Consider the following 19,442-nt stretch of genomic DNA (forward strand, 5'->3'; position numbering starts at 1 on the left):
TACAAAGTGTTCATGCTTTGTGCTGTTTTGGTGTGTTTTTCTGTCCTCTTCTCGGGTACAGATGAAATATATTCCTCATTTGTTAATACCAAAGCACACAAGACGCTGCTTCCCCAGAAGCCAAAGCAAGACTGCAATGTTCCTTTCTTGAACAAGTGGTTTCACCATTTCTGTATCCAGATCCCTAAGAAACATCTTTCCCTTACTCTGTTATGCCATGTGTGATTCAACAAAATCCAAATAATATATGCATTCAAACAGGCAATCTGCATGTGCAATGCAACAGCGAGTCTTCGCCCCAGCAACATCTGTCAAGCATGGGCCTTGCCAGAAAATGTATCTGACAATTGTGGTTTCCCCAGAAATTCTTCCTAGCACATGTAAGCTTCCAGGAAAATCCATTTGACAGTGTTATCTTCAAAGAAACTCAATTTTCTGGACAATTGTGATGATACATGAGGCAAACATTATCTGGGGTCTCACATCTTTTAAAAAAGAAAAGCCACTGAAACTATGATGATAAAAACAATGCTGAAAGAGTCATACAATCATACCATAACTGCTGCCTCAAAATAAAAACATACCTGATACTGAAATACCTGCATAATTAATTTGGGACCTAACTGACCTCAATACCTTTTGAGTGATGTTTTTCGCTACCCTAAAACCACAACAGGTATGCAGAGAAAACCAATGCTAGCAGGCTGTCCTCCTCATCGTTTGAGAATACTTAAAGAACGAAGAGGTAGTGGTTTACCTATCATGTTTTATTTAAATTGTTATAGGTGTTTGGGTCCAAGAGACCCCCCCCAAAGACTTTGAAAGTGGAGTACTCTCATTTTTTCCCATTGAACAACATTGAGGGGGGGTCTAACTGACCCCATTATCTTTTCAGTAACTTTTTTTGCAACACAAACACCACAACAGGTAGGATGAGAGAACCAATGAAGAAAGATTGACTTCATCATAATATAATACTTAATGTATGAAGCACAGGTTTGACATGAACATTTTTATTTACATTTTTGTGCGTGTTCAGGTCAGATAACCCTCCTAATATTTTGGAGTCTAAAAACTGTGGAAGAAGTTCCCCTGCCAGAGGCATGGTACTCAACCTTATGGGACAGGACATCAGCCTTTCCGTTTCTTATCCCTGGGCGATAGATAACTACAAAATTGCCTCGGCAAAGAAGAGGGACCAGCAGATCTGACGTTGGTTAATATGCCTGGCTGCATATAAAGGACCTGGACTGGAATGTCTGGCCTCATCTACGACAGTGGTTTTCAAACTGTGGGTCGCGACCCAGTACTGGGTCACGGAATGTAAGGCACTGGGTCGCAGCGGCTCTGGTCAGCACCGCCGACTGGACCATTAAAAGTCCCATCAGCTGTGCTGCCCAGCTATGGCAGGCTAGTTCCTACCTGTTCTGACACTGTGCTGCACCCCTGAAGCGGCCAGCAGCAGGTCCAGCTCCTAGGAAAAGGGGCCACAGGGTTCCCGGCCAATGGGAGCTGGGGTGGGGGTGGCAGTGCCCGCAAGCGAGGGCTGCGCGGAGCTGCTTGTGCGCCTCTGCCTAGGAGTCAGACCCACTGCTGGCCGCTCCCAGGGCGCAGCGTGGTGTCAGAACAGGTAGGAACTAGCCTGCTTTAGCATCCCCACTGCACCACTGACCAGGAGCCGCCCAAGGTAAGCCTGCACCCCAATTCCCTGCCCCAGCCCTGAGCCCCCCTGAACCCAGAGCCCCTTCCTGCATACCAAACCCCTACCCCAGAGCCCCCCCACACCCTGAACCCCTCATTTCCAGCCTCACCCTGCAGCCCGCATCCCAACCCTCTGCTCCAGCCCTGAGCTCCTCCCACACCCCAAACTTCTCATCCCCAGCTCCATTGGGTTGCGGGCATCAATAATTTTCTTCAACTGGGTCACCAGAAAAAAAGTTTGAAAACTACTGATCTAAGAGATGGTGCAATTCCTCAAAGGCTGCCTCTATGGCTAACAGGTCCTTGTCTCATATCATAGTTCCTCTCTGCCTGGACTAGCTTACATAAGTAGAAGGCAAAAGGGTGCAGTTAGCCATGGGGCCCTAGTGACTGGGACAACACTATGCCCATAGGAAAAGTTTGATGCATCAGTCTCTACCATACATGGTTTTGTGGGGTCTGGATGGGTGTCATGGTGACTCTCTCTGAGTTACTTGAAGGTGGACTGGGCTTTTGGGGACCAGGTGAATGCAGAAGAGCGGTTATAGGGACAACTAAGCTAGAAAAACCCTTGATAAATTGCTTATAAAAATTGGCAAAGCCCATGATTTGCTGTACCCCATGGACGCCTTTCGGGGTATCCTCGTTAGATATGACCGCCACGTTGCACAGATCCATGGTTAGCCCTTTCGGAGACATACATACCCAAGGAATTCAATTGTACCTCAGTCAAACTCGCACTTCTCAAACTTATACAGATGGTTCTGATAGAGTCTCTCTAGGATGCTGTATACAGGACGATCATGAAGATCCTGGTCTTCCGAAAAGATGAGGATACCATCAAGGTAGATGACTACAAAATGGTCTAGCATGTCCCTGAAGATATTGATAAAGTGCTAGAAGGTCACCAGACCATCTCTCAGGCCAATCGACATAACTAGATATTGTCATGTAAAGCCTCCGCTCAATCCAGCGGAATGTGATTGTAACATTTGTAACTTTTCAGTCATTGCGAGTATGATCATTAAGTATTGTAACCTTTTGCAAACTTCGTAACTTTAGTTATTGTTCCTTTTAAGCTTTGTAACCTTTTCAGTTACCACTTGTATAAACCTCCAAGCTTTGCCATACCCCATCACGCAATCAGAGAGAGTGTGGTGGTGGGGGAGGGACTGGGCGGAGAGGAACTGCAAGGAGAATAGAGACAGGTGAGTCTGATGTAATCTGCCCTGAGAAGGCAAACATGGGGTGCTGTAAAGAAAAGAACCTCCTGGTATGCATGAAAGGAACGAGGCCTGGGAATGCTTCTCTATGACAGACACAGAAGGGAAACTCAGTGTATGTCACAGGAACCGCCCATTTCCAAAAAAGGAAGAAGACGTGCACACAAGCCTCCTGCTTCTTGATCTGCTTGCCAGTCCGGATCTGTGACTGCAGGCAGACACACCAGATCTACTATGCTTCGGCTTCCTCTGCTGTCTCCGGTAACTCTCCACCTGTGTGCATGAGGGTACGAATGCGATGAATGAGTGCGCGCATGAATAAGCCCCATCCCTTTTCTGTTTGATCCAACAGAGGCATTTAATAAAAACAATATAAGTGTAACCCTGGGTTGGTTTCTAGGGAAACTGAGGTAACAGATATTAGAAATGTCCATATTGGGTACAGAAGGCAGTCTTCCACTTTCCTAATCTACACCAGATTATAAACTTTAGGGAGGTCTAACTTCATGAAGACGTTGGCAGAGTGAAGTAGTTCAAACAGTTTGCTGATAAGGGGTAGGCAATACTGGTTCTGGATGGTAACCTTGTTTAACACCCTGTAATCCACACAGAGCCACAGAGATCTGATGGATGAAATGCTTCTGAAGGTTCTCTTGAAGGTAGTTCTAGAGCGCCTATACTCAGAGAGGGAGTAGATGCCACCAAAATGGATCTTGGCTCCCAGCTGAAGGTCATCTGCATTCTTCTTATTGAGCATATCCACAAATCCTTGGTATTTAGCAGGTATCACAGAAGTAGTAGGAGGTGACACAGGGGATTCTGAGATTCCCTGCGACCTAACAGCCTCAGACTCGCATTCTCTGAGGAGGCAGACTAAACTGCAGCGGACTTTTGGCCCATGGCTGGGCTTTGGGAGACAAGATTGCCCACAGTGCAGGGAGTTGAAGTGTACTGTGTGTGCCTGCCAACGGACATGCAAACTGCGACTAGCAAGCCAGCTAGCCTACACCGAGGATAACCAGAGAGGATTGGGCTTGGATGAGCCCAAACTGGAGGGTGTTTTGATGACCCTGGAGGACGGTGACCTCCAAGGGGGGCAGTCTGGTGGGGCCCAACAAGAGAAGTGACCCATCAACAAAGTCCACCAAGTCTAGAGAGCTTTTTCGCTGGATGGCAATCATGTGCACTTGCACAAACTCCAAGTCCATGAAATTAGTGGAGGCACCCAAAACCACCAGTGCTTCCAGGTGGACCTGAGACACGTGGGGTGTCGAAGGGAAAGTCAGAGATGTGTTAGGTTCTGGGTAACCATTGCCAGAGTACCAGCAAACACATCTCACAATTGGATCCTGCTGTTAGAAGGATACCAACCCAGCCCGGTCCCCTCTAATGGGCCTGGGACTTGATGTTTTCCCAGCCGAGACACAGGTCAAGCCATTGCAAGACAGCTTGATGCAAAGTGTCCAGGTTCTCCACAGTACAGGCATAAATCTACCCTTCGGCATCAATTTTTCTCAGCATCAGAAAGCCAGGGCTGATTTACATGGGCTCAGTCTAGGGGGCAAAGCCAGCAGTTGGTGAGCTGGGATCTAAGAAACCAGCAAGGCAGAGGAGGCTAAGTTTCGCTCTCAGCGGAACACTTCAATCTCCCTGGTCACTCAACAACAGACCTGAAAGTGGCAATTCTTCAACAACAACAACAACAAAATCCTCAAAAACAGACTCCAATGTGAAACTGCAGAACTGGAATTAATTTGCAAACTGGACACCAACAGATTAGGCCTGAATAAAGACTGGGAATGGTTGGGTCATTATAAAACCTAAACCTCATTTCCCCCTACTGTTACCCACACCTTTTTGTCAACTGTCTGAAATGGGCCACTCTCATTACCACTTCAAAAATTATTTTTCCTCCCTTGGTATCCTGCTGTCAATTGAATTGTCTCATTAGACTGACCTCACACTTGGTAAGGCAATTCACATCTTTTCATGTATTTATACCTACTCCTGTATTTTCCACTCCAGGCATCTGATGAAGTGGGTTCTAGCCCACAAAAGCTTATGCCCAAATAAATTCATTAGTCTCTAAGGTGCCACAAGGACTTCTTGTTGTTTCCGTCAGACAGTTATTGATCAGTTCAATTAGATCATCCAGGCCAGGCTGAGACACCCCCTGCACCAGCTAGTCTTTGATTGCTTCATTGAGTCCGAGCCAGAAGTCATAATGCTGCGCAGCCTCCTTCCACCCAGTGTCTGCTACCAGATGTAGAAACTCTGCAGTGAATTTGGCAATGGATAGGAGTGCCCCTGCCATGATGCTTCAAGCACAGCCTCTGTTATGTATGTGCAGTCCAGGTCAAAGATTATCACCAGAGTTGCACAAAGTTTTCAAACAGGCTCAGGAGCAGGCTAGATTTCTCCAGCAGGGAGCCTTGACCAGGGCCTTCCCAGTCAGCAAGATGATGGTAAGTCCTTCCTAGTTGGGTTTGGTTGGAGGGGAATGCTTGTGGTTGCAAGAGAAACAGAAGCCGACCCTGATGCAGGACTCCACAAAATTTGCCATGGTCACCGTTGAACTTATCTGGCAGTGGACTCTTTGGTTCGGCGTTGGAGCTTCAGGGCAGCAACGTGACCCTGCAAGTTCTGTACAGCACACACTATCTGACAGAGAGGTTTGTTTTGGTGGAACCTGGGATGGCAGAGAACAGGACTCCTTTTCTCCTGATGGATTTTTGTTGGCAGGTTGCTTAAACTGTTAGGGATTGGGACATGGGTGTTCAGGCCTACCGGTCAGAGCCGGAGTCAGTAGCCAGGTGCCAGAACCAAGAGTCACACCCGGAGTCAGAGCTCAGGGTCAGAACCAGAGAGTCAGACACCAGATCCTGGAGCCAAAGTCAGGAATCAGAGCGGAGGTCACCTGGAGTGAGGCAAGGCTGGAGTGGGACTGGGACCAGGACCAAGACAGGAGCACAGCTGGGCTGGGAACAAGCAGGGGCGGGAACTATCATAGATGTAGGCAAATACTTTGAGCAGCCAGTACTGTGCTGCTGATCTTAAGAGCAGGTCTGCTACTTCTCTCAGCCAATCAGGTAGTTCAAATGGAGCCCAGCTGTGCTTGTTAGGCTGCCTGCGGGTTAAGCTAGCAGGTAAGCACACTAGCTGCCGGTCCTTACTCCCAACACACCCTCACTCTGCAGATGCTATTCTAGCCTGTTGCTAAAGTATTGGTTTGCATGCCTCTCCTCTTCCCTTTGACCACTCAGGCCCTGATCCAGCAAAGCACTTACACATGTGCTTAATTTTACATATGTGAGTTGTCCCATTCAATGTCAATGGGGCTACACTTGTGTTTAAAATTAAGTACAAAATTAAATGCTTTTCTGGATCAGTGCTTTAAACCATAAATTCTTCAGGACATGAATGTGTGTTTTTACATGTCTGTAAACTGTCTAGGACACAATTTTTCATCCTTAATGTGATGAAGTACAGCACTGCCATGCTAGCCCCCTTTGCTGCTACACTGTGGAGAAATCAAGAAGTAGGTTTCACAGCATCATGACTGAAGGAATCAGCATCTACCTTTTTATTTATTTATTTATTTATTTTTGACAGTCTAATTGCAGAACACCATCATCAATTCTGGGGAACAGAAATGGGAAGATGCACATAACAAAAAGACACACAACTTAGAAATACCGTACTAATGCAGAAGAAAAATCGAAGCTATAGATACTCTGTGAAATGAGTGGTCATTATTAAATGTGATATAGAAAGAACAGACGAGATTAAATCCATGTGATTCCATAAATTTGATCCAGTATGTCTACAGAACACATGGTGTCCAGAGTTAAATCCTATATTAACTTTATACCTGTCTGTTAGATGTCAATACTATTTACACACATTGTCTTAGTAAATCTGTACTAGACATGCTAGCTATATAGTAAATACACTATAATAGGACACACATTATAAACTTCATGTAGGTATCAACGTGCCAAGATTTTATGCCAACAGAGGTGATTGCTAGTGGCCAATAAAATACAACAGTACCCTATTTCGCAAATTTCTAAAAAATATATATGCTGTGTATCCATTCAGCTAAATGAACGCTAATAAATCATGTTCTGCCTCCAACCAGACATCTCAAGTAACCTCCACCCACTCACCTCCTCTCCTGTCATGAAGAAAATCAAGAGGAAGCACCACAGAATGTCAATCACACTGCAGATCCCTCCAGCACATGCCACTACCTATAATAAAGAAGGTAACGTGTCAAGGTAGTGATCACCCTCTACCACTAGATGTTTAAAATCATCTCAGCTGCAACAGATGCTGTGGCCTGTTAAGTGGAGTCTGCATGTGGAGAGCTCATGCCAGAACCTGCCCTTCCCAGATAGCGTTACAGTGGACTGCATCTTTATCCCGCCTCATTCCTTTGCTGGCCTTGTTCCTATGGGATTCTATGCCTCCCAAATAGCATTGCCTCCCGTGCCTGGATAGGCAATATGCGATCTTGCCCTAGCTTCCTAGCTCTGGCAAGATTTAATTTATTGATCTATTTATGAACTGAAAGCCAACTTGACCTTCCTCCAGGGAAAATACACAAGTAGCAGACAGGAAACATGGCAAGGTCACATTCATAGAACTTCCTTCAAATCATTTGCTGAAGGTGCTAGTTTTTGCATCCAACCAAAACAGGAAAAGGGGCCATGCTCTCAGTCCAGCACAAGCCAACACCATCTACCAAGAGACCTTATGCCTTTATGATGGTTCTGGTCTTCCTCAGCCCCAAAGGTAGTGTGGTCCTGGCGCCCAGGCCTATACCTGAATGGACTCCAGCCCTCCCTCACCATTATTTTACACCCATAATCCCTATGGATTTCTAGAGGGGCAGTCCCCAAAACAGTGGCTGCCTCTGGATATCTTCATTTGCATCCACAAAGCCTCAACAGAACATTTCCCCATACAAAAGGGTTTCCCCAGTTTTTGGGACCAGCAAGGACCTTGCAGCTGTGCCATCCCTGCTGACATGAGTTTAGGGGCAGAGGGAAGTATGTGACTCTGTATTTTCCTTAGAACAATGATCCATCAAGTCTAATATCTTGACTCTGATGGTAGCCAATACCCAAGGAACCACAGAGAAGCTCTCTTCATTCACCTAAGGACGGACCAGTTTGCTTCCAAAATATGCAGGCAGCTCACAATCATTCATAAAGTACATTTGTATCATCTGAAATCACCAGAATATAAACAATAGCTTCTTTAATATGAATAAAGAGCACCTATAACTTGAATTTCTTTTGCACGATACACTCTAGAGTGGTAGTAGTGAGTTCATAATTAAGGTTGTTCTCAGCTTTGCATTACAAGTCAGACTTTGGCCCTCCTGCCTCCAATATCATAAAAACGGTTTAAGATCGAACAAGCGATAGGCCCAGACTTGATCTGCACAACCAAATGTTAGAGGTTCAGGCATGAAAGAGTTTAAAATCTGGACTTGAGCCTGGATCTGAATTTGCAACTCAGGCCCATCTCAATTTGTGGCCCCATCCGCCACCTCAACACATAAGCTTATTATACTCTCTACCAAGAGTTATATAAAGCAAAAAGCATTAAAGTTTAAACATAATTACTTCCTTGTTGACCTCATCAATAAAAGACAAAGAACAGTAATAGGTTTTGGAATTTATCTAGTTATTGTGGCATAATTGCTACATAAAACTTCAGTTTATGGCGCAGAAAACATCCAACGAAAAAAAATTAACTTGTCTGCAGCGTGTTTAGCTTCTTCAGGTTTACAAAGCACAGCCTTAGCTTTGTGAATACATTAAGACTTATACTATATATTTCTGCATAGCTACAAAACTTGCTTTAATTATTTGGTTATTAAGCTAGCAAGAAGAATATCTAAGGGGCCAATCACTTTTGTACATATAATCCTGTTTTATGAATTGGTATTACAACTATTCTTTAGAATCTGTATTATAGTAGCACCTTGAGGCTCCCTTTCTGCAAGGTCTTTTTTCCCCCCCCCTCTCTTTTTTTGCCAGCTTTACAATCTAAATAGACAAAGGGAGTATTATTGTAACCATTTTTGAAATGGAGAACTAAGGCACAGAAATATTAAGTGACTTGCCCAAGATCAAAAAAGTAAGTTTGTGACAGAGCCAGGAATTGAACCCAGGTCTTCTAAGCACCACTCCAGTTCCTTAACCATAAGAGCATCCTTATTCTTAAATTTTAGCAATTCTACCTGCTGCATACAAGAACAACACACCTGCTCACCATCTTAAAACAAGAAAAAGGCTACTTTGAGCACCCAATTTCAAGCACCACCAATAAAATCCTGTAAATAAAAGTATGTTTTTAAGGCCGACTGCCCCGATATCAGATCAGGATCAGTTCAGAGTTGTCAGAAGCAGTTACAAATGAAAAAAATTACTTGAACATACAATACAGCCTGACAGACAATAAATCAAAGAGTGAAAGTGACATCTGCAAATTCTGCCAGAGGGTACTGGGTGGTGTCCATCCCATTTTCAAAATTTTTGCAGAGGAAAAAAAATTAAATCAGAATCACTTTGTTTTCCTCTTTACCTGATCCATGATAGAATAAGAGAGACTCATGCTAACTTCTGCTCCTCCCCCACCAACACAATCTGTACCTCTTAATGACTAGGTGCATTTCCTCCTGCTATCCCAAGAAAAGGAAGTTACATAAAGAAAATCGCCACACTACTTAAGAGACGCTAGCAACAGCGGGATGTTAGCTTTATCCCACCTAGCCACAGGTTTCTTACTGCTCTTGACCACAGCTCTACAGCCAGCCCTGTGCAGCCAGACTCCTGCACCCACATGGAGTGCCATCAGGGCCTATCATTAGGGATCCATGCATGTGCTGGGGCCAACCACACAGAACTCATTGCAGTGTGCAGGCCTGAGGTGTCAGGTCCAGAGGTAGCTCTGCGGTTCTGGATATGTTCGTACACATGCATTGTATTAAAGCTGCCACTATTTTCCATACGAATATCGCCAGCAGGCTCCAACAGCAATTCAGAAGGACTGCAACACATTGCTGTGTCAACAGCAACACAGGCTTCTGTAACAGGTTAATGCTACATTGTAGCCTGAGTCATGGCCAATTTTGGCACAGATGTCACAGTGTTCATGGTAATCATGTACTCATATTTGAATAAAGTCCATGATAAATCCACCCTGCGCTCAACCCGCAGTAGCGGCTCTTCTCCCGTGAGGTTGGTCCCGGCACCCTGCTCCAGGCACTGTGACTTGGCATATGTGGTTCCAGGGCCACCTAGGTCTGCCCTATCCACCCTTCATAGATGAAGCTGGGGGGCAGACTCGCCAAACCTCAGTGGCACTGCGACCATGTGTGCGCTAAATGTAATGCCAAGAGTGGGGAGCTGGTACCAGCCCTGCACAAACTGGAGCTGCTGCTGTGGAGTCATCTCACGGTGAACCTTCCCCCCTGCCCCACCCACAAAAAAAAACTGCTCCTGAGGTTTTTTTTCCCCCTGAACCTCTGCTGTGAAATTTACTTTAAAAAAAAAAAAGTGCGCTAAAATCATAGCCTTAGCAGTGCCAAAATCTCACATCAACAGCAAGATTAATGTAACCCTGTTGCCTTCCATGGCTGCACCCAGATAAAACTGACTGGAGCTTCGCTAACAATTCTGTCGATGGTGCGAAAGGAGGAACAGAATCCAGCTACCACCCTCAGTTGTGTTGGCTCTGCAAGGCTAACAGGAGTAAAGAGTATTTTATTCACGAAAGCAAACAGATACCGTCGACTACACACAGCGAGCAGAACCGATGAATAAGGTGGTACCATTTTAGCAATCACTTTTCAGAACAGAACTGCACTTTAAAGTTCTAAGAAGGCTTTTGAAAGCAACACTGACTATGAAATAAATACACTGTTTTGAGGTGGGGGGAGGTTTATTACCTACATACAAATTGTGACAAAGTTCCTCCTCTGCCTTGGTGGGTCCTGCCCTTATTGGCAGATTTGCTTGCCTCAGAGATTCACAGCAGCCCTCAATTTGGACACTTTTGCTAGTGGCTCAAACCTGCCGTTCACTCAGCTAACCTCATCTTTGGCCAGCATTGGAAAAAGGAAGAACAACAATCCCCGCAACCTCTGCTGATCCACCATGTGGGTCAGGGAACAGCCCAGAGACCTTCCCCTCTGGTGGAACCCACAGTCCAGGTCGACTCCTCCTGTGTCTGACCAGGAGTTGGGAGGAACCCAGGCCCGCCCTCTACTCCAGGTTCCAGCCCAGGGCCCTGTGGACTGCAGCTGTCTAGAGTGCCTCCTGGAACATCTGCGCGACAGCTACAACTCCCTGGGCTACTTCCCCATGGCCTCCTCCAACACCTTGTTTATCCTCACCACAGGATCTTCCTCCTGGTACCTGATAATGCTTGTACTCCTCAGTTCTCCAGCAGTATGCCTTCTCATTCTCAACTCATAGTGCTTCTTGCTCCCAGCTCCTCACATGCACGCCACAAACTGAAATGAGGTCCTTTTTAAACTCAGGTGCCCTGATTAGCCAGCCTCCCCTAATTGATTCTAGCAGCTTCTTAATTGGCTCCAGATGTCCTAATTAGCCTGCCTGCATTTGTTCCAGCAAGTTCCTTCTTGTTCTGGAACTGCCCCTGTTATCTTACCCAGGGAAAATGGACCTGCTTAATCTGGGACTAATATACCTGCCTTCTAACACTCTTACCTGGCAGGGGAGACACCATGATCATGAAGGTGGTTTTCCCAGGGTGAGGCTCAACCATTGCACTGCAGGTGTGTTGACCCCTGCGATTTCCCCAAATGCGGGAAACTTGACTGTACAATTTGTGGTAGTGGGGGACTGCATTCATGCTCAAAAAACACTCTCCTGTAGCCATCTGGCCTGACCCTGTCACAAAACGTACAAATTTCACTCCAAAACTTAGAACCTGAACCATGCAAGTCAACAGCAAATCTCCCACGGAATTCTCAGCATCTGGCTTGAGCATGTCTATGCATTATAAATAGATAGCTATTTTCTTCTTTTTCTAAAGTGTTCCTTCAGTTGTAAAGGCTGCTACTGCTGTTAAGTAAAGTGCACCCATTTCACAAGTAAAGAGGGAGATAAAAAGGTCTCTCCTGTGAAGTACTGCACTGCATTCATGTGAGAGAACAGGCTTCTTTAAGAGGAGAGAGAGAATGGATGGGATGACTCCCGAGATTAGTAATGGAAAGAGTCTTTTAGTATGTGAAATGAGCTGACTGTCAAGGTCCAATCCCCAGAGTGCCCTATCACAATTGGCACCCTTAGCAGCAGGCTCAGAGGCGGAAGACTGAATGGTCCCAAGTTCTGTGTTCCGTGTGGCCCATTTATGCCACTCTGGCAACATAAAGGGCCTGTAAACGCAGCACAAACAGGTTATGGGAACTAGCCTTAATTTTAAAGAAAGTCCTCAGATAGCCCTGTGCCCTCCCTCTGCTCCCCCGCCTTACTCTCTCTGGTGTAGATAGTGGGGTGTGGCTAGAACCATCTCTGGCTATTCTCAGATGTGGAATGGACTGTCGGGGGATGCTGCAGCAAAGCACAGATTAGAGCAGCTCTGAGACTGCTCTAATTTACACCTGGGAAATGAGAAAGTAAAGAGATCAAAGGTGGCTTAAAGATGCATTTGCTGCCAAACTCTTCCTGCATCTAGTATAGATCAATGAGAATCTGGCCAGAGGCTAAAATACTCAGTGGTCCCTCCAGATCACGGAAGATACATATTAAAGGAATACTGTCAATTTAAAAATCATGTATTATAAACAGAATTCTGTACTGTTGTAACAACCTTTGGTGATTGAAAGTGAAAGAATTTTAAAATCCAATTTGCTTATTAGTTTTTTTCTCTCTTCATTGCATCCATTTCCTTTGTAGAACAAATCAATGAAGTCCGTTTCACTTTGGGATGCTTCATGTTGCATTTATAGGGTTTCAAACAATGCAGATAAATGTTAACATGTTTAAAATCAACTGTTTCCACTGGAATTTTAAAAATAATTGTGGCAACATTAATCTAGAGCTTTCAGGTTAGAAAAATCTTGGTTTGGCCCAAAAATTAAATCCTTGGTCAAATTTAAAACTAAGTCTCATTAATGAAGTGAAATGGGAAACTTTCCACTGCTCCTTTTCCCTGTAGAAAGAACATATAAATACAAGACATTCTTCAAATAAATTAAGAGTTTGACCTAAAACTGTTAAAAGCTATTGAATTTAATAACTAGGACAAAAATGTATCATTAGCCTACCTGTTGTCTGTAAGTGATATCAAAGCTTTTCTTATGTAAGAGTACCTATAAATGAGATTCCTACAATATGCAGATGCAAGGACAGAGTTATACCTTCCACCTTTCATTTCACAACATCCCTGTTAAGGCCCTAATCCTGTAAAAACACACACATGCTTAATGCATGTGAGTATTGCCACTGGACTCAACAGAATTACTCATGCTAAAAGCTAAACATGTGTATGTGTCTTTGTGGGATCGGGGCTTAGACAAGATTCTGATAGTTATTTTGTGACCTCTCTGTTACATGTTTTCTGCCCAATATATCTTTAGTGTAGTCAAAAAAAAAAAGGGACAAGATTCTGAGCTAGAGAAGCACCAGCAGGTATCACTATGAAAGTAGAATGGTTCATTTAAACAGGGCTGATGGAGAAACTATTGAAGAAATCCTCCAAAAACATCACAGAATAGACCCTGATGTCTGTGGCAGTGACTATTCAGTACTACTCAGAGACTAATTATGAAAGTGAAGCCAGTCTGACACAGGATTGTGCACTGTCTAATAACTCGCTTTGAAAACTCCAGGTGTAAGCTCACCCACGCTGATTTCAAGGCTCTGGTGTTTATCCACTCTCAATGGTATCCACTCTGTCTGATGAGCAATTTTTATGTTTTCTATGAAGTTCAGCTCACCTGTAGCATCTGATTTTGAAACAGATTTAGGTTCCAAAAACACTCACATGCCCCATGTTAGGAAACCATTTTAGATACGACCATTGAAGTCAATGGAGCTATGACATTTTACAGCAGCTGAGGATCTGCCCCATGGGTTTTAAAAGCAGTTTCTGCAAACACTTAGGTTGGTTGGTGTGGCTAGGGCATAACTTTGTTATAAATATTTGTGAAAATGCTGAGTCTAGTTTGCTGCCACTGAGAACAAATGTATGCCCTGGCTACATCAACCAGCATAACTGTTTCAGAAAGCTTAAAAAAAAGCTAATAGTTTCATATTGGTGGGGGTTGAAAATCGGGGGGTGGAGGGCGTAGGGGGCGTGGCCTGCTACAATCTAATTCGCAGCTGGGCCAATAGAATCACAAGAAACTCAAGGTCAAAAGTGAGTTGACAGGTCAGACAATTTAATTGGAAAAAACACTTCGATTTAGTTACCCAACTCATTTAGTACTGTTATTTAACAGCGAATGACTGTAGATAATTAGTCCCGAAACATTAAACAGGAAACTAGATTGTATGTCCATGGCATACTTTACAAGTATTGGAGGTTGAACTCTGGCCCCAATGATGGCTAATTAAAGCAAGCACTGGGGTATCCAAGTAGAACTGCTACCCTGAAGGTATAAACCCATCAGATTTGCTTTTGCAGCAATAAATAATGAGGCTGGTTTCCGACATACAAAAAATATTGCTACTGTATGCCAATGAAAATGATGGCGAGGATACTAAGAAATCTTGCAAACAATATGTTTAACTTGAAGCATAAGAGTAGCCCCATTGACATCAATGACACTACTCACACCAGCCTAGGCATGTACATAAGTGTTTACAGTTTGGAGCTAATCTTGTGTAACTCACTGGTGAGTGCATGTTACAGGTCCCCACAATGCTTGATCCACAGAGAAACTGAGCTATTTCAGCCCCTGCTAGAGAGCCCTGACTCTACAGTGCAACTGTAGCAGCTCACGCTTTTAGCTCTGCAGTCTCCCAGGTCAATTGCTAGTGTGTTGGTTGGGGGGTATTGCACTTTTGCACCACTGAAGTCAATGGGAGCTTTACCAGTGACTTCAATGGGCACAGGTTGAAACCCTAATTTCCAAACATACCAAGATCGGGTAGAAATGTAAAATAGCATCCTGCAATCTTAAAATTAGAGCACATATCTAAATGTTCTCTCCCATCACTTTACTAATAGATAAATGCCAACTACTGTACATTATGTTGTCAATAGTAATCCCACTGTGGTATTTAATATTCTAACATTATCCCTTGCTATTATCAGATGCTCAGATACTGCAGTTACGGGCAGCAGTGTACGAAACTAGATAACAAATGTGTATTTTGTCTTTTGGCAATTGCTGCCTTTTTAATGGCAGCCATTATATATTAATAGAACAATGTAAATATGAGTGGAGTAGTGTGTGTTAACTGAAGTGGGGGGAGAAAGTAGTGAATTTAGTGTTCATGTAAGGTACTAGACAGATAACCCTGGATTTGATTCTCCAGGATTATCAAACAAACAGGTACACAAGAGGCAGCAGCAATACGAACTTTGCCATAATGTTTAGTCATCATACATCACCTGTGATACAGAAAGCCACCCCACTAAAGTGATGGGATAATTCAGCCTCCATAACCATGAAGGGCCTGATTTACGAAGATATTTAGACACCTAAAGACACAGATAGGCATCTAATGGAATTTTCTAAAGCACCTAGGTACTTAACTCCAATTCAGATAGAGCAGAGACTTCAACCTGGGTCTCTGAAATCCCAGGCAACTTCCCTAATCACCACTCTGCAGAGTCAGTCTCTTTCTGCCTCAGAGCCTATATAGTTACTTATATAAAGAGAGTGTGACTGATGGTTAGGGCACTTGCTGAGGATGTGGGACTTGAACTTGGGACCTGAACTTGGAGCCTTCCACATCCCCTATGAGTGCTGTAACCCTAATGCTGTTGGCTAATCAGGTCTCTTACCCACACCCTAGGAATTCCATCCAAGACCTGAAAACTTTCCCAACAAACACTTCATTGAGTGACCTATTTTAATGGGGGAGAGGGGGACGTTTCACTGAAATATTCCCAACCAGCTTTACAAACAACCCTCAATGTCATTTTTGTTTAATACCAACCTTACATCCAGGGAGTCAAAGGAGAAAGGTTTAAGGAGGCACTAGTGGTTCAAGGACTGGGACTTGCTCTGCTCAGTGCTGGCTTTCTTCCCCTACCCCCCAAAGTTTAAAAAAAATCTCAAAGTTAATGGCCCTATGAACAGACACAGAGAGCTGTCCATGTGGATCGGCTTAAAGGCGTGGCACCATTGTGGGGCAAGGGACTTAAATTTTTAGGACATAAACATTGCAATAGGGAGCTAAGCAATGGTTTGGAATGATAATGTAATCAACTTCTCCTGCCTCATGACCAGTTCAGGAGCAGTGCTTGAATTCTGAAAATTTGTCCCAGTTTTAAAGTGCTTCCAAGAGGGAAAGCACTAAGTTGTGACAGACATATGTGACAGTGATAAGAAAGGGAATAACAGCAATACCTAACTCTTAGATAGCACTTAGCTTCTCTGTAAAGCACTTTGAAATCTAAAAGATGACTAGTATCATTATTCCCAATGTACAGATGGGGACAAATCACCCATACCTAATCTCCATATCCCGGGAAGTTTCCAGTCCCTCCCCCTTTCGAATTTCTTTCCATTTTTCCTCTCAAATTATATAGGTTTCAGAGCAGCAGCCGTGTTAGTCTCTATTCGCAAAAAGAAAAAGGAGGACTTGTGGCACCTTAGAGACTAACCAATTGATTTGAGCATAAGGTGCCACAAGTCCTCCTTTTCCTTTTTGCGAATTATATACGCTGCCTATACTTCGGAAGCTCCTTGCAGTTGCAAGGAACAGCAACCGAAGCCCGACACTGCCCCCCAAACCCGGCCGATATTTGAGATCCTGGTTTCCCAGTCCCAGCCTAGCACACAGAGCATGCCTCCGTGTCCACCCAGCAGAGAACGGCGGGGCCTCTGCGCTCCCTCGAAAACAAGCCCAGGTCTGAAACAAGCGCCGCCCGCCGGTCTGTGCCCCGCCGCACACCGCGCTGGCCGCGTCTCACCTCACCTGCCGCCCGCCGCCGCGGCCGGTCCTAGGACTCCGCAGCAGCCGCAGCTCCCCTGCCTGGGCTCCTCCCCCTCGCGCCGCCGCTTCGCAGGGTCTCCGCGTTCTGTCTCCGCCCCCCCGTGGAACCTCACAACTTCACCCCTCCCCAGGCGCGCGCCGCAGCGAGCACGAGCTCCTCCGGCCCGGCCAGCTGCTCTCGCAAAGTGGGTTTAAAAGGGCAGCAGCAAGCGCGCCCAGCCCGGCGCTTGCTCTCTTGTTTATGTCCAGTCCCGGAGCGCCCAGACAAGCGCTTGCTCATGCTCAGTGCCTGCATGGTCACTTTCTGTCTGGCAGCCCCTGAACTGCCTAAATGCATTGTGGGGATTGTAGTGTTGTAATATAGTCCTACTTTACTTTGGGTTTTCCTGGAAGTGTCTCTGTGTGTAGGGGAGTAGGGAGAAGAGGAGGAGGAATAATCTTCTGTTTCTTATCAGAGGGGTAGGCGTGTTAGTCTGGCTCTGTAAAAGCCGCAAAGAGGCCTGTGGCACCTTACAGACTAACAGAAAGCTTATGCTCCAATACGCCTGTTAGTCTATAAGGTGCCACAGGACTCTTTGCCCTCTGTTTCTTGTTATTTTAAACATTAAATGCGGTGTAGTTATTTTATTCAGTGTTGGGCCCAGGTTGTTAGAAAGACAAGGTGGATGAGGTAGTATCTTTTATTGGACCAACTTCTGTGGGTGAGAGAGAGAAGCTTTGGCGCTTATCCAGAGCTCTTCCTCAGGGTCTCGAGAAGATCTGTCCCAGACCCTGAAGAAGAGCTCTCTATGAGCTCAAAAGCTTGTCTCTCACACACAGAAGTTAGTCCAATAAAAGATATTACCTTACTCACCTTGTCTTTCTAATAATTATTTTGTTAGTCACGCCATATTGGCTTCCACATAGTCATTCCACTAGGGAATATTCTTCTTTCTAAATGGATGAACCATAATTTCTTACGACTCACACAACAGATATAAGTGTGTGTGCATATGCAAACAACAGAAGTGAGATTGGTCCTGTAAACTTACTTTGGACTTACCGGCTTATTGTCTGGATGTAGAATCATAGAAGATTGGGGTTGGAAGAGATCTCAGGAGGTCATCTAGTCCAATCCCCTGCTCAAAGTAGGACCAACCCCAACTAAATCATCCTAGCCAGGATTTTGCCAAGCCGGACCTTAAAAACCTCTAAGGATGGAGATTCCACCACCTCCCTAGGTAACCCATTTCAGTGCTTCACCACCCTCCTAGTGAAATAGTTTTTCCTAATAGCCAGCCTAGACCTCCCCCACTGCAACTTGAGGCCTTGTTCTGTCTTCTACCACCACTCAAAACAGCCTAGCTCCATCCCCTTTGGAACTCCCGTTCAGGTAGTTGAGGCTGCTATCAAATCCCCCCACACACACACGCACACACACTCTTCTGCAGACTGAATAAGCCCAGTTCCCTCAGCCCCTCCTCATAAGTCATGTGCCTCAGCCCCTTAATCATTTTCGTTGCCCTCTGCTGGACTCTCTCCAGTTTGGCCACATCCTTTCTGTAGTGGGGGGCCCAAAACTGGATGCAGTACTCCGGATTTGGCCTCACCAGTGCTGAATAGAGGGGAATAATCACTTCCATCCATTTGCTGGCAATGCTCCTAGTAATGCAGCCCAGTGTGTCGTTAGCCCTCTTGGCAACAAGGGCACATTGTGACACATATCCAGCTTCTCATCCACTATAACCCCTAGGTCCTTTTCTGCAGAACTGCAGCTTAGCCAGTCGGTCCCCAGCCTGTAGCAGTGCATGGGATTCTTCTGTCCTAAGTGCACGACTCTGCACTTGTCCTTGTTGAACCTCATGAGAATTCTTTTGGACCAATCCTCCAATTTGTTTAGTTCACTCTGGACCTACCCCTACCCTCCAGCATATCTATCTCGCCCCCAATTTAGCATCATCCACGAACTTGCTGATGGTGCAATGCATCCCACCCTCCAGATTATTAATGAAGATGTTGAACAAAACCGGCCCCAGGACTGACCCCTGGGACACTCCGCTTGATACTGGCTGCCAGCTAGATATCGAGCCGTTGATCACTACCCATTAAGCCCAACAATCTAGCCAGCTTTCCATCCACCGTATAGTCCATTTATCCAATCCATACTTCTTTAACTTGCTGGCAAGAATACTGTGGGAGACCGTATCAAAAGCTTTGCTAAAGTCAAGGTATATCACATCCACCGCTTTCCCCATATTCACAGAGCCAGTTATCTCATCATAGAAGGCAATCAGGTTGATCAAGCATGACTTGCCCTTGGTGAATCCATGTTCACTGTTCCTGATCACCTTCCTCTCCTTCAAGTGCTTCAAAATGCAGG

The 19,442-nt window shown here is 45.1% G+C and overlaps 1 protein-coding gene and 1 pseudogene across 3 annotated transcripts in view; one reads left to right on the forward strand and one right to left on the reverse strand.

The window, feature by feature from the left end:
* Positions 1-17,350, reverse strand: part of POMGNT2 (protein O-linked mannose N-acetylglucosaminyltransferase 2 (beta 1,4-)) — a 41,540-nt gene extending 24,190 nt beyond the window's left edge. The window contains exons 1-2 of one of the 3 annotated variants that reach the window (XM_073333314.2): positions 17,066-17,350; positions 7,094-7,177 (exon numbers count right to left, since the gene is read on the reverse strand). The gene's annotated coding sequence lies outside the window, so the exon portion shown is untranslated. Of the gene's footprint in view, positions 1-7,093; positions 7,178-17,060 lie in introns of all 3 variants that reach the window. The other 2 variants (XM_073333313.2, XM_073333319.2) reach the window with 2 other exon arrangements.
* Positions 11,667-11,839, forward strand: LOC140908027 (U1 spliceosomal RNA; annotated as a pseudogene).
* Positions 17,351-19,442: the final 2,092 nt, after the last annotated feature.

This window comes from Lepidochelys kempii, chromosome 2, assembly GCF_965140285.1.
Source record: "Lepidochelys kempii isolate rLepKem1 chromosome 2, rLepKem1.hap1, whole genome shotgun sequence".
Lineage (NCBI taxonomy): Eukaryota > Metazoa > Chordata > Testudines > Cheloniidae > Lepidochelys > Lepidochelys kempii.